A 15,202-nucleotide genomic window follows, 5' to 3' on the forward strand; every position below is an offset into this window, starting at 1 on the left:
AGCGAGTAGGCAGCTAGCAGGGGGTAAGACAGCCATGGTGGCTCTTACCCCCTTCCCCGTGGCGGGAGGAGAATTCATGCAGATGCACCTGTGAATTCTGGGTCTGCACTGACCAGAGACAACAACTGTGAGTGGGGTGTTAAGGGGGAGGGATGGCACACTACAGGAACTTTGGTGTTGGACTCAAGAACCTGAAGCAAAAGACACTGCCCAGTGTACTCTAGGGTGGGTATGTTGCTCATGCTTTTATGTTTATGAATACCGCTTGTGCTGTTTTCCCAGATTAATGCAAGGTTACTTTAATCAAAGAAACTCTACCTCAGACTTTGTGCTTGCAAGGGGGAAGAATTGCCTCTTAGAAGTGCCCAGAGGGTAGTATGAAATTTTCCCAGGTTACTGGGTTGGGGCTCAAGCCAATTCTGTGTTGTATTGTTGAAAAGGAACCCCCTAGATATTGAACCCTGTCCTTCTTGCTGCCAATTCCAACTGGCAGAAGGAGAACATGTACAAACCTTTGAAAAACAAAGAACTAGCATATGTGTTAGTTTTTAGGGATCATCAAGTATGCATACAATTGTAGTCTTTAAAATGATCATCGTTTAGCTACTGTGTTTGTTTTTAGGGATCATTAAATAAGCATATTTAAAGTCTTTAAAATTTTCATCATTTAGCTACAGTTTTCACATGTGTGTGCAAAATGTAAATTTGAAAAGTCATTTGTGTGCACAAATGAGGATGAGTGTGCAGCCTGACACACTGCTCACACAAAAAGGGGCACAGATGTACACAGATATCAGTCCTGTGGTTTTAATTTTTTTTTGCCCTAAATCTTCACTCTTTCTTTTTATTTTTAAATATCTTTACTGAGAGATGAACAACGTTTCCTTGTATTTTTGTGGAAGGGTTTATATGGCTTTTTAGCTTTGACTTTATTGTAATCACTTCTACAGAAGGAGCTCAACTATAACATTTTATAAATAAGAAAAATGTATGGATATAAGAATCTGAATGCTTTCAGGACTTTAAAAGCTATTAATTTATTTTTAGTTGTAGAAAGCAATAATTAAATAGAGGCAAAATAAACTGCTGAACCAAACTTTGTGATAGAAACTCATACAGTATTGAATGATGTGATTGCATAATACTATTCTGTGCAAGAGTCCCTGTTTCATTCAGTACACAGTTTAGATGATGTGCAGAGAAAGAGGAAGAGGCATTTGAAAATAACTTATTAAAGCAGAAATGAAGAGGACTGCACACAATACAATTGCTATCAGTCTATAAAAGATTTAAACATAATTTAATTTCTCTATGGCACGTATACTGAATAAATAACAGTATAGGATCATGTGATTAAAACTTTATCATAATGCACATGCACAATTGGGCAAAGTTAAGATTCCATGTGCAACCTTAACTTTGACATTGCCTGGGTGTTGAGTGGTTTGCTTTATATTAAGAAAATACTAAAATTTCTAGGGTTATTTTGAAAGGGACAAAACCCACCCCAGAATGGTAGCTAGGATGAAACACTGGCCTCACTGAACTCAATAGGAGTTGTGCAGGGTTCCCACCCTGTAGAAAGAAATAATGGTAGCAAAGGCTCTGCCCTTGCCTTCTTTGGACAGTGCATACTCAACTACTGAGTAAAGGATGAAGGACTCTGTATATCCATCAAACTTTCATAACACATGGCATCATCATGTATCGTGTGTGGGTGTGTGTATGTCTGCTTCATTATATGCAAATTAAGTGTGTCTCTTGTCCATATACTCTACTGAACATGTACAGACATATAAGCATAAACGCACGAGGAAAGAAATCCTGACTCTATTGAAGTCCATGGCAAAACTCCCATTGACTTCAGTGGGGTTAGAATTTCACCCTAGGAGCATATGTACAAGAACCACAGATAGTCAGCATGAAATAGAGCACAATGCAACCATCTTTGTCATAATAGCAAAGATTAATAATCCCAGAATGCAATAATTTTGGTTGCACTTGATCATAGTGCTCCGTATAGGCATTGGCTATGGTTAAAGATGAAGTCAGACACTGGTCAAATTCTAATTATATGGGCTGCTTTTGATCTGCGGCCAACATTTCTGGTCTCTGACCTAACTGCTTAATGCATTTGTTTGGTTTCTTGGACCTGAGAGCTGCTGCTTGAGCTGTACATTTTATTTTGGACCTCAGTCAATCTTTTCATCTTTGGGGAAGTCTGCTGACCAACACACACCCAACGCTCCTATACCTCTATTGTAGGCTTACATTGATATTTACTCTTTGATCCAGGTTTTGCTAGTTTTTAGTTAAAGAAAAGTTAAAAAAACATGGCTAGACCAAGGGAATAGTGACAATTTTAAGTTCAGAAATTTCACAAACAACCACAAACAATGCAGAATAAGGTATTCATATGCGGTCTCAATATGTCACAAGTTTTCAAACCATTAATCTCTGTCTCTAGCATTACACGGATTCATAGAATCCAAGGCCAGAAGGGACCACTGTGATAATCTAGTCTGACCTTCTATATAATACAAGCCATAGACGTTCCCTAAAATAATTCCTAGGGGTATCCTTAAAATTGTAAGTGATAGAGACTCCACCACAAACCTTGGGGAACTGTTCCAATGTTAATTCATGAGTTGCCATGAATCTGTGATGAGTCTCCCCACCACTCCCAAGGGTGCAACCTGGAACTGGGGTACTACTGAGCCCTCTGACTCACCAGCCTGGGTACCCTGTCACATTGTTGTGTTGTGACAAGTTGCAAACCTCCAAGTTTGTGCTCACACCAACATCCACGGGCAGGGTCCACACCCAGCTGTGTTCATGAATGCTCTGCCAGTCACTGCATGAACCAACAATAGAAAGGCTCCAGCCAAAATACCCCCAGAGCTGTGCCGTCCTGCCCTGGTCAAAGCTCGACCAGAATGAATTTAATACCCAGTCCATGACTTCTACAAAAGAAAGTGGATGTGCACCAACTCTTGTTCCTGAGATGAGATTTTTCTCTTTGCACTTTGAACAACACACAGTGTTCTAGGTAATATATAAAATACATGTATTCACTACAGAGAGAGATAGATTTTAAGTGATTATAAGTGATAGCAAACAGATCAAAGCAGATTACCTAGGAAAGTAAATAAAAAGGCAAACCCAGCCTAATATACTAGATAAGATTTGAATCAGTAATATTTCACCCTGACTGATGTTAGAAGCAGTCCACCAAGTTTCCCTACACAGGCTAGAAATCCCTTTAGCCTGGAACCAGCACTCTCCCCAGTTCAGTCTTTGTTCCTCCTGTGTTTCCAGGTATTCTCTTGTGTGGGGAGTGAGGCACAGTCATGATGTCACTTTCACCTCTTATATCTTCTTCCAACTTGCTGGAAAGCTCTTTTGCTGTGACTTGGGTCAAACAGTCCCCATTGTGCAGTGCTATCTCTGAGAGGTTTCTGTTGTACACAGTTCCTGGGGTAATCCTTGTGCTTGCGTGCATTTCTTCAATAAGTCATTAACATTGTTTGGACTTTTTATTGTTGTACTGTAACAACCCAATGGCCCCGCTCCCTCAGGGAGTCTCCAGGGAAGGCAGATCAGCATTGTATGTGGCTAATACTGTTGCAAGCATCGCAAAGCATTTTGGGGAGGGTCAAAGATGTGTGAGGGGAGAGTGGAAGTTTTCTTTGCAGAATACGAGAGGCCGGGTGGGTGGGGGGAGAAAGAAGAAAAGAGCAGAGAATGAGTTAGTTCAATACTTCAGCTAGCTCAATCCGAAGATAAGACGCTGGCCCCAGCCAGCCCAAGGTTGCAGCTCACAGCCGACATTTGGCTGTGAGGAGGGAAAGACGGGGGCTTGAAAGTTGCCCAAGCAGCCGTGAGAAAGAAAATCCAACTTCACAGACATGCACCTCAAGACAGCAAGGCCAGCGAACAAGAAAACAAAGCCCAGGGCTGCAGAGTCTGAAAACACAGACGAGATAACAAGAGGGGGAGCCGAGCCAGGCGTCCCTGAAACTGGGGTGTTTTGGGAATGGTGAAGAGACCACAGAAAGCTGGTTTGGACTGACACAAAGAGCACCAGGAACAGAGGTTGTGGAATGGAACACCCCCACAGGAGCCCAGGACTTAAAATCCTCCTGAGAGCTGGAGCAATTTGGAGATCAGCAGCAGACCCGGATGGCCTGGGCCCAGGACAAGAACTCCTGTCCTCCTTTCCCCCCTCTCCTCTTGACACTACACCCAGGCCTGGCCAGTTTTGGGTAGTGCATGTGTGAGTATGAAAGTGGGTTAGGGCTTGGGGCATTAACGCTTTCTTCCCCCCTCCCCTCCCAAGGGTGATGTGGGCATGTTCCCAGCACTATCTGCTGTTATTTTATTATTTTATTAATAAAGCTTTAAAGTTTAGACACTTGGTGTGTTTCGTCATCTCCCCCCCAACGATCCTGCGGCATCAGCCTGATCACCTGATGCGGTGGCAGATTAGTAACAGAAATCTGTCACAGTACCTGAAAGGCTGCTTGCGGGTGTATTCAACTTCATAACATATTTCAGTAGCACATACATAGCCACACTTCATAACTTCACATACAACGATAGCACATACAATCCAATGAGATATTCATATCTAGAAGATCAAGACATATCTCCCAAGGCATACTTTGTTCAAAACATGTCATAATTATATGACAGTGGCAAATATGCAGTTGCCAGGGTGTCACACCATCCATTAAAGACCAGTTGAAACTGAAATGGAAAAGAAAAGAAGATGGTAATTATGTGGTATTAAGTTCTGATATCTCAGCAACTGGCACTTCCATGGACCAGTACAAATGGTTTCAGGATCAGCAAGCTTTTTAAGAGCATTTAAGAGTGTTCCAGATCAGTTATAAGGAAAAAAGCTGTCCTTGATTTTATATATGTAGTGACAGGGTCAGGTCAGACGGCTATAGGAGAGTGGTAGAAGGCTAGTATATTAGCCCCAGGATAAGAAGGCCCCTTTTCCCCTGGTCATTGAACAGGGGTTACTCCAGGTTAATTAAAATACGTAGGGCCAATCAAGGGCCTGCCAGAAGCTGTTAAAAGCCTCACCTCCAGTCAGATAGGCATGTGCAATAGGAGCTGTGGGGAGGAGGCATGCTACTGGAGAGCTGGATGGCGCAGACACTGACAAATGCCAGGAGACAGACCTCACAGGTACAGAGGTGAAGATCAAGGGAAACCCTGCCCAACAGGGTGCACAGCCCTTCTGGGCCCCAAAGGTTTGGGGAGAAGAGACCGAACTGGGTGCCTGGCCTGCTGCCACTACATGTAGAGGAGCTATCAGAGACTAAGAGGCTCTCCTCCTCCTCCCCTGTCCAAGAGGCTGGGAGGAACCCCTGCTCAGACAAGGTGAGGACAGTAAACCCAGGGGCATGGGGAAATTCCCAGGGAGAGAGGAATCCACCAGCCCGCCACTAAGAGGAAGCGTGGAACACACTGAGGTGGAGAAGGAGCTCTGACACAACACATATATATATACATACAATGATTATTAGTCCAGTTTGCAGCAATATATGGTTTTCATAGCTAGTGAAATTAACACAAAATAGTTTTTCAGTCTCTGGCAAAGAGCATTTTGAATGGTATTACAGATATTTCCCCTGATCTTTCTATATTAACACATTCTATAGGGACCTCTACTTGATTTTCATGGGTTTCAAAGCATTTCCCCTCACTAAACAGATCACCAGGAAAACTAGAGTGATGCCAGCCCTACTTACTGATTTTCTTATCGTGAAAATCTAAAGGATGGTTTTATATGGTACTTTGGTCCTGATGTGACCTTTCTGCCCAAGACCATTTGCAACCATGTAAATATCAAAATTGGATTGCAGATTCTGTGTCCCAAACTACATGCATCCAGAAAGAGAGTGGTTACTACGGTGAGTGGATGGAAGTAAACATTATTTTCAGGCATTATGAACACAATGAGAGATTTCATGACATCAGCTATTACTTTTCAGAAATCTCTATAGTCTCCAGGCACACATTAGCCGTACGGATTATTTTCTAAAAGAGGGGAAGAGTGTTCTCACCACAGGACCTTTCCCTTTCAAATTAAAGCTCTTTCAGTGGAAAGGGTTGCTTCCTCCTGGGCAGAATTAAGGAAACTTCCCATTACTAAAATATGTTAAACTGCCTCATGGGCATCTTGCCAAACTTTTAGAACGCATTACAAGCTTATCTTACAAAATGTGCATTTCTCTGTAATAACTCAAACAGCTTTTTATATCCCCTGTAGATTTAATCAAAGGAATCCTACCTACACATCTTCATTGTTTTGGAAGATCTACCCAATTGCATTTAATGAGCTATTGAGAAAAAGAAAAATGGGGTTACACACGATAGATGATACCTTGTTTATCTTGTGAGGGCAAATCCCTCTGCATAAATCTTTCTTTTCTGAAGCTAGAACCTTATTATCTCTTAATGCTTGTTTCAAGTGTGTGGGATATCCCAGCCAGAAGGCAAAAGAAAGGAATTCACTTCACACTGAAAAGTGATGTATGCTAGCTTAGGTGTCCAGCCAAACTGGTCACAGTTTATATTTAGGTACTACTAATAATATATAAAGGGTTAATAAATGATGAATAGAGGTTTTAATAATTGATTGATCAAATCTCATAGATTACTACAGAGTCCAATAGTTTTCGAGGTTGCTTATAACCAGAGCTTATAAATATCTATATATTTTACTGTTGTGCTTATAATATATATATATATATATATATATATATATGTATAACATGTAGTATTCATATCTATAACAAGTTTTTAACATCTATTAAAAATGTATTAACCCTTTCCAAACAATTTATAAATGGGATCTTAATGTAGTGTGTGACCACAAAACTCCACCCTGAACTCAAGAAAATCAGTTTAGAACATAAGAACTCCCATACTGGGTCAGACCAATGGTCCATCGAGGCCAGTATCCTGTCTTCTGACATTGGCCAATGCCAGGTGCTTCAGAGGGAATGAACAGAACAGATAATCATCAAGAGATCCATCTCGTCACCCATTCCCAGCTTTTGGCAAACAGAGGCTAGGGACACTTCAGAGCATGGTTTTGAATCCCTGCTCATCCTGGTTAATAGTCATTAATGGGCCTATCCTCCATGAATTTATCTAGTTCTTTTTTGAACCTTGTTATAGTCTTGGCCTTCATAACATCCTCTAGAGTTCCACAGATTGACTGTGTGTTGTGTGAAAATATACTTCCTTTTATTTGTTTTAAACCTGCTGTCTTTCATTTCATTTGGTGACCCCCTAGTTCTTGTGTTATGAGAAGGAGTAAATAACACTTCGTTATTTACCTTCTCTACACCAGTCATGATTTTATAAACCTCCATCATATCCCCCCTTAGTTGACTCTTTTCCAAACTGAAAAGTCCCAGTCTTATTAATCTCTCCTCATATGGAAGCTGTTCCATATCCCTAATCATATCTGTTGCCTTTTTCTATACCTTTTCCAATTCCAATATATCTTTTTTGAGATGGGGAGACCATATCTGCATGCAGTATTCTAGATGTGGGTGTACCTTGGATTTATATAGAGGCAATATGATACTTTCTATCCCTCTCCTAATGATTCCCAATGTTCTGTGAGCACGTTTAAAGAGAACTATCCACAGTGACTCTGAGATCGCTTTCTTGAGTGGTAACAGCTAATTTAGACCCCATCATTTTATATGTATAATTGGGATTATGTTTTCCAATGTGCATTACTTTTCATTTATCAGCATTGAATTTCATCTGCCATTTTGTTGCCCAGTCACCCAGTTTTGTGAGATTTCTTTGCAATCTGCTTTGGACTTAACTATCTTGAATTGTTTTATATAATCTGCAAATGTTGCCACCTCACTGTTTAACCCTTTGATCAGATCATTTATGAATAAGTTGAACAGTACTGGTCCCAGTACAGACTCCTGGGGGACACCACTATTTACCTCTCTCTGTTCTGAAAACTGACCATTTATTCCTACCCTTTCCCCCCTATCTTTTAACCAGTTACTGATCTGTGAGAGGATCTACCTTCTTATCCCATGACAGCTTACTTTGCTTAAGAGCCTTTGTGAGGGACCTTGGCTTTCTGAAAATCTAAGTACACTATATCCATGGGATCCCCCTTGTCCACATACTTTTTGACCCCCTCAAAGAATTCTAGTAGATTGGTGAGGCCTGATTTCCCTTTACAAAAAACATGTTGACTCTTCCCCAACAAATCCTCCAGTTCAGCCACTCAGGTCTCCAAAGCTCGTATGCTTAGTTTAATTATCTTATTTCATTACGCTTTCACCACAACATGAAATTTACATGAAAATCATACCTACTTATTTCAGGCAAGATTGCTGAGAGAGTTAGCATCGGGTGGCAATCAGGTATCCTGAATATGGAGTACGGTTTGCAGGTTGTCTTTTTATTTATTATTTACTTTCAATGTGGCACTAAAAGAAAAGGGAAAACAAGGTCTTCCTCTCTTTGGGGAGGTGGGGGAGGCGGGATGGCTTGGAGAAGGAGATTCAGGTTAACAGATCTACTTTTTGGTAAATGTTATCTGTTTTAAACACAATAGCCTCTCCCACCAAGTCCCACCTACCCTCTTCCTCCTTTATTCACAAGTGCTACAATTAGAAGTACTTGTGAGTACCTTTTTTTGCGGTATCAAGTCACTTTTAGCAATTAAATATGTGATTAAACAGACTGCTCACCATAGTGACAAAAGAAAGAAATGATGCAGGGTATGCATGTAAACCTTTCCTGTAAATGTTCTCATTTTAATCAAAATTCCTCAGGGTTTGGAGCTAGTCCCGAATATGAATCCAGACACTGAATACATGTCAATTCTTTCTGAACAGCAGACACATATCTTAAGGGTATTTTTTGGCATTAATTGGATTAGTAAAGCAAAGCTTGTCTGTCACTTAAACACAGCTTAAGTTTTGTGATTTGATCTCCGGCATGCATTATTTTTCTAATTATTGTTTGAACAGGAAAGCTGATTGTTAAAAGGACTAATATTTAATTTTAAATATAATTGAACTTAGAATAAAACAAACAAAAAGTCAAAAGTTCTCTTACGTATATGAAAATTTAGCATGGAGAGCAAAGGGTGAATGGCGATTTAACTGGTCAGTTCCAATTAACATTAATGGCAGTCAGTAGCTAAAAACACCCACGCGTTATGCTGAAAATATACTGTGCCTCTTAGTGTCTAAAGTTCAAAAGCACATCATTACAGTGATCACATACCTTATAAATAACGGGTGTTTTAGATATAATCCTAATGGATTCGGCCCTATAAAAGCCCTCTATATTGCACAAGAACAATGCTGTTTCACAGAATAAGTGATAATCTGCTTAACTGTAGAGAAGTTTACCTGGAACAAAGGAAAGTAACCACAGAGTGCAGTGCTTGCAATGGAGTTAGCAGTGCTAGATTTTGAGGAGGCATGGTTCAGACACAGAGTGGGGACAGACATCAATTTGTATGTTCTCTTGTGATGTACCATGCAAAGATGACTTATAATAGCACACGTGTTTCCTCACTGAGTAAAACAGAGTTATTCTGAGATACTGTGAGAATCTATAGCAAAAGGTGACAATGATCATGTGAACTCTACAAACTACTGCCATCATAATACTACATTTCTCTTTTTTGAGGGCCATCTGATGTCTGACATGGAATGGTATTACGGACTTCAGGGGGAAAAAGCTGTCAACGATCAAAATAAATGGCAATCTAGAAAATAGTTTGCTTAAAGTGAATGACAATCAATCTGACCCACAGTCTTTCCTGACTGATAACATTGGGAAAATTACAGAACAGTTCACATTTATGGTTAGTCATGGTTGAAATGAGCAAATGTGATACCATGCTTAATTCCCTGTAACCATTCAAAGGTGGTCCATGCCAATAAAGATGGCCAAACCTGCTCAGATTCTGCTGTGGATCACAAAGTTCAGGGCTGTGCTAGATTCAAATGCCAAACTGTGTGGCATGAAGTGTTGTTGTAGCTGTTTTGGTCCCAGGATATGGGATAGACAAGGTAGGTCAAGTAATATTGTTTGTTTGACCAACTTCTTTAGGTGGCAGGGACAAGCTTGAAACCCTGCCCCTTCTACCAACAGAAATTGGTGCAAGAAAACAACTGTGTTGCATCCCACTGAATATATCAATTTTCAGAAATATTGATAGAGAGCCAAATCCTCCTTGCCTTGTGAGAAGTCTTAAAGAGGTCAGTGGAACTACTTGCATAAGTAAAGTGAACAGGATTTGGTCCAGCATTCTTAAATTTGATTTAGGACTTCTTAGGTTTTCCAAGAATTTTTCTAGTTAACTGAGGCTTAATACATTCCCGCAGAATAAATCCCCCATTTTACCCTCAGAAAGTAATACTATGGCATAGAAAATGTCTGCTCTGTTAATTGTCATTGATAAGCTACATTTTTGGGTTAACAAATAATAGTAGAAGAAAGTTAAGAGAAATTATGGTGCTCTTATTCTCTAGATGCAGGTGCAGGTGTTAAATGCAGTCTATCAGCTCCAGGAAGATCTCTTCAGTCTTTTAGATAACAAGTCACTTGCGCTCTTGATGGATTGACATCCACTAACTATATTTGATTTGGTTTCTGAAGAAAGTGTCTTTGGTCCTTTAACACCCCAAACCTGAGAGTTGAACCCCTGTATGTCTTGGCTGGTTAACAGCTGTAACTGTAATGCCGTTAATTACAGGTATCGTCTCTGCCTTGCTAATCAAGGGTGAGCATGCACCTGAATATCAATGACATACAGATCCTTGGCGCTTGCTTTGTCCCATTTTGCACTGTTGTGACAAATGAAGAAGAGCTGCACTAACAGAGCACCTGGGGATTCTCATTGCAAAATCTATGGGTGGCACAGAACCCATGCCACCTGCTCTGGGTCCCCTACTGTATGGTCTTCCACGCACAGGACAAGGGAAGAAGGGGCTGTGGCTAAAGCATGCTGCAGTCAGGTGAATGGGCTATCAAACAGCCCCTATGGGATCACAAGGTTCTCTATTTTATACAAGCCCTCAGTTGCTCCTAGGTTCAGGACTAGTGGAAAAATAGTGAAAGCCACCGATACCCTTTCCAGGTGCCCTAAGCGCCAGTCTCCCTATGGAGATGTAAATGTGCTTGTCACTGTCTGAATGATTTCTCACTGTTTTAATATCAGAATTAGCTGATCATTTTCTTTATGTGGTCCTCTCTGCAATTTTTTATAAGATTTACCATGCATGATTGCTTTGATAACTTAGTGGTATCACTGGGATGTCTTGAACTTTCTGCCAGTGGTGCCAGTCATACAAGAATATGTTTTATCATTCAGGGATTTGAAATAAGAGCTAGGCACAATTTTTCTGCTGAAACTTTTTATTGCCAAAAATGCAGATTAATATTTACCAAAATATTTAAGAATTCATGCTGAATTCACCACATTTTTTCAGCTGGGGAAAAAAATCAAATCATGTTGGAAATGAAATATTTCAATTTTTTATTTTAAAATGATTTTTCATTTTCAAATTTACTTCAATTTTATTTAAACTAAAAAGTTTTGAAAAGCTCAAAAACAAAACAAGTTTCAAGTTTGATGAAAAATTTGTTTCAGGTAGGTGGAAAACCAATTAAAAATATTTTTCAGTATGGCCAGTGAACTGAAATAATTATTTGTACAGCTCTGTTGGAAATGTGGTTTTCCTCCAAGTTTGAGCTTACTTCTCATGTAGATCAATATATAGAGTGCTGAATAATTTTCCAGTAGTTCATTTTTTTCCCAATGAATTTCATCTAATTTTCTATTTCTGTATATAAGCAACTTCCAATTTTCTGAAATGTGTTCTCTGAATAATTTCAGTATATTGTTTTTGGTCTATAGATTTTGTATGGACAACTAATTATGAGTATTTGAAGTTCAACATTTGGACTAAAAAGAAAAGGAGAACTTGTGGCACCTTAGAGACTAACAAATTTATTTGAGCATAAGCTTTCGTGAGCTACAGCTCACTTCATCGGATGTTGTAGCTCACGAAAGCTTATGCTCAAATAAATTTGTTAGTCTCTAAGGTGCCACAAGTCCTCCTTTTCTTTTTGCAGATATAGACTAACACGGCTGCTACTCTGAAACCTAACATTTGAACTGTTCTCATTAGTTCTAATTTTAAGATATAAGTCATATGGTATAATTTTATTTCATTACAGAGTGTAATTCAGTCAGGTTTCTTGTACGCACATTCTACTTTTATAAATTCATAATTCATTTAGAATATTGGCTTAAAATTCTCTAGTACCATGAACGTTTTTGCCTGTTAGATGTTCTCAGTAAAGTATTAATGGATCATGAACACAGAAATTGAGTATCAGCGGGTAGCCGTGTTAGTCTGTATCCACAAAAACAACAAGGAGTCCTGTGGCACCTTAAAGACTAACAGATTTAGATAATTTAATCTGTTAGTCTTTAAAGTGCCATCAGACACAAAAATTGAGTAAATCCTGTCAAAATAAATTCATAATAATTTGAATTAACATAAGCAAAATTTATTTATAGTACACATCAGTCTCCAAACATATATATATGATGTCCCTTGGTCATTTCTGAGATGGGTTTATCAGTATGTTGATGAAACACACCTGTATGTCTATTGCCCAACAGACACTGAACATTTAGGATTTGCTCAAGAAGAAAGTTTGAATTATATTGGCAGTTGGCTCATTCTCAAATCTGAGAGGTCAAAGCCTTGGTAGTGGTATGAGTCTTGTATACAAAAGAGGCTTACTGTTCCTTCACCATACCAATTGTTAAGAGGATTTGTTTGAGGATAGTCAAGTTAAGAATCTTGGTGAATGATGATGCCCTATCTATGCAAAGGGTAATATGCCATTTATGGCATGAAGAGTGGGTTTTTTTCAGTTGACCATTTCCTCTGAGTTATACTTTTATTTATCTCAAGAGAATTTCACAAAAGCAACACATGACAGTGTGACCAGAAAGCCTGTTTATTCCCATTCCCGTTTCACAGGACTCTTAGTAAGGCTGCTTCATCTTTCCCAGCTTGCTCAAACTGCAACAACCCTATTGTTCATTGCTGTGAGGTTTTGTGTTCATATAGAACCTGCCTTGTATTCTTTGACTGCTTGTAAAATGGCAGATTGATTTTAAGACAGCACTGCTGGTTTTAAAAAAAATCCTTAACAGTTTTGGCCCCATCCACATTTCACGTTTGCTCATTGAGCTTTGTCCTGATGGATAATTGCACTCCAAGGACTACACAACCAAGTCTGAAGTCAGCAGGTGACTGCATGTTTGCTGTGATTGACTTAAGAGAATAAAGTTCTTCCCCAACAAGTTTTGTCCTGTGCTGTTGTTATAAAAATATTATTATTACTGATGCAAGTATTCTTTTCTATGAGTCACAGCTTGGCTCTCATGAACAGGTTTTATTCTTTAGAAGGCATTTGTTTAACCAGACTACTCTGGCCTCATATATTGCTGGTTACATTTGCAACAGGTAAGTGGGAGGAAGCTTGTAATTTCTGTTTAAAATGAATACAAGGGGAACTAAAATTTCCCTGTACTAGCAGTCATTCACTCTGCCTGTTGACAAGTGTTCTTCTTAGAGCTACATAATGGTTTGCACTGAAACTGAACATAAGAACAGCCAACATAAGATGGGTCCATCTAGCCCAGTATCCTGCCTTCCGACAGTGGCCAACGCCAGGTACGCCAGAGGAAATGAACAGAAAAGGTAATCTTCAAGTGATCTATCCCCTGTCACCCATTCCCAGCTTCTGGGAAACAGAGGCTAGTGATACAATCCCGGCCCATCTTGGCTAATAGCCATTGATGGACCTATCCTCCATGAATTTATCTAGTTCTTTTTTGAACCCTGATATAGTCTTGGCCTTCACAACATCTTCTGGCAATGAGTTCCACAGGTTGACTGTGTGTTGTGTGAAGAAATACTTCCTTATGTTTGATTTAAACCTTCTGCCTATTAATTTCATTGGGTGACCCCTGGTTCTTGTGTTATGTGAAGGAATAAATTACACTTCCTTATTCACTATCTCCACACCAGTCACAATTTTATAGTCCTCTATCACATGCCCCCTTAGTCGTCTCTTTTCTAAACTGAAAAGTCAGTCTTTTTAATCTCTCCTCATAAAGGAGCTGTTCCATACCCTACTCATTTTTGTTGCTTTTTTCTGTACCTTTTCCAATTCCAATATATCTTTTTTGAGGTGGGGTGACCACATCTTCACATAGTATTCAAGATGTGAGCATACCATGGATTTATAGGGAGGCAATATGATATTTTCTGTCTTATTATCTATCCCTTTCTTAATGATTCCCAGCATTCTGTTCGCTTTTTTGACTGCCACTGCACATTAAGTGGATCATTTCAGAGAACTATCCACAATGACTCCAAGATCTCTTTCTTGAGTGGTAACAGCTAAATTAGATGCCATCATTTTATAGGTATAGTTGGAATTATGTTTTCCAATGTGCGTTACTTTGCATTTGTCAACATTGAATTTCGTCTGCCATTTTGTTACTGTAGTGGCTCAGTGCGGGGGCCCTCCAACTGCAGGTCCTCGGGGGGCCACCCGGCCTCACTACATCACTGATACGTCTGCTGCCATGGGGAACAAAGTGGTCTCCGCTCCCAGCTGGGGTCCAGGCCTGTGCTCAGGCTGAGCAGCAAACAAACAGTCAACTAGCTCAGACCCTGGTGCAAGGCAGGGCAACAAAGAGTCTGAGGCTCAGGCTTCTGGCCTGGGGAAGGGGAGACTGCCACCCCTGGTTTGGGGTGGCAGGGGGGACGCAGGCTCACCCATTCCACTGCATCCCAGCCCAGGGCCCTAGCAGTGAAAAAGCGCTTTGTCACTGGGTCAGCGGGGATCCACACCGCAATACGCTGACTCACCATCTGTCAGCGTTGCGGCCAGACAGGGGTCTGCTACCCCTGGGCCACTTCCACACTCCCCTTTTTGGTGCACCTGTTGCCGTGAGGAGGGGTCGAGGTGGATGGTGGCTTCCGGGACAGCGAGCAAGTCTTTGGGGGTCTGGCTGTTGGTGGTCCGGGCCAGTCATCTTCTCCCTCCAGGGTCAGGTCCAACAGCGGTCTGGACAGTCCAG

This window comes from Natator depressus, chromosome 1 (genome assembly GCF_965152275.1).
Source record: "Natator depressus isolate rNatDep1 chromosome 1, rNatDep2.hap1, whole genome shotgun sequence".
NCBI lineage: Eukaryota > Metazoa > Chordata > Testudines > Cheloniidae > Natator > Natator depressus.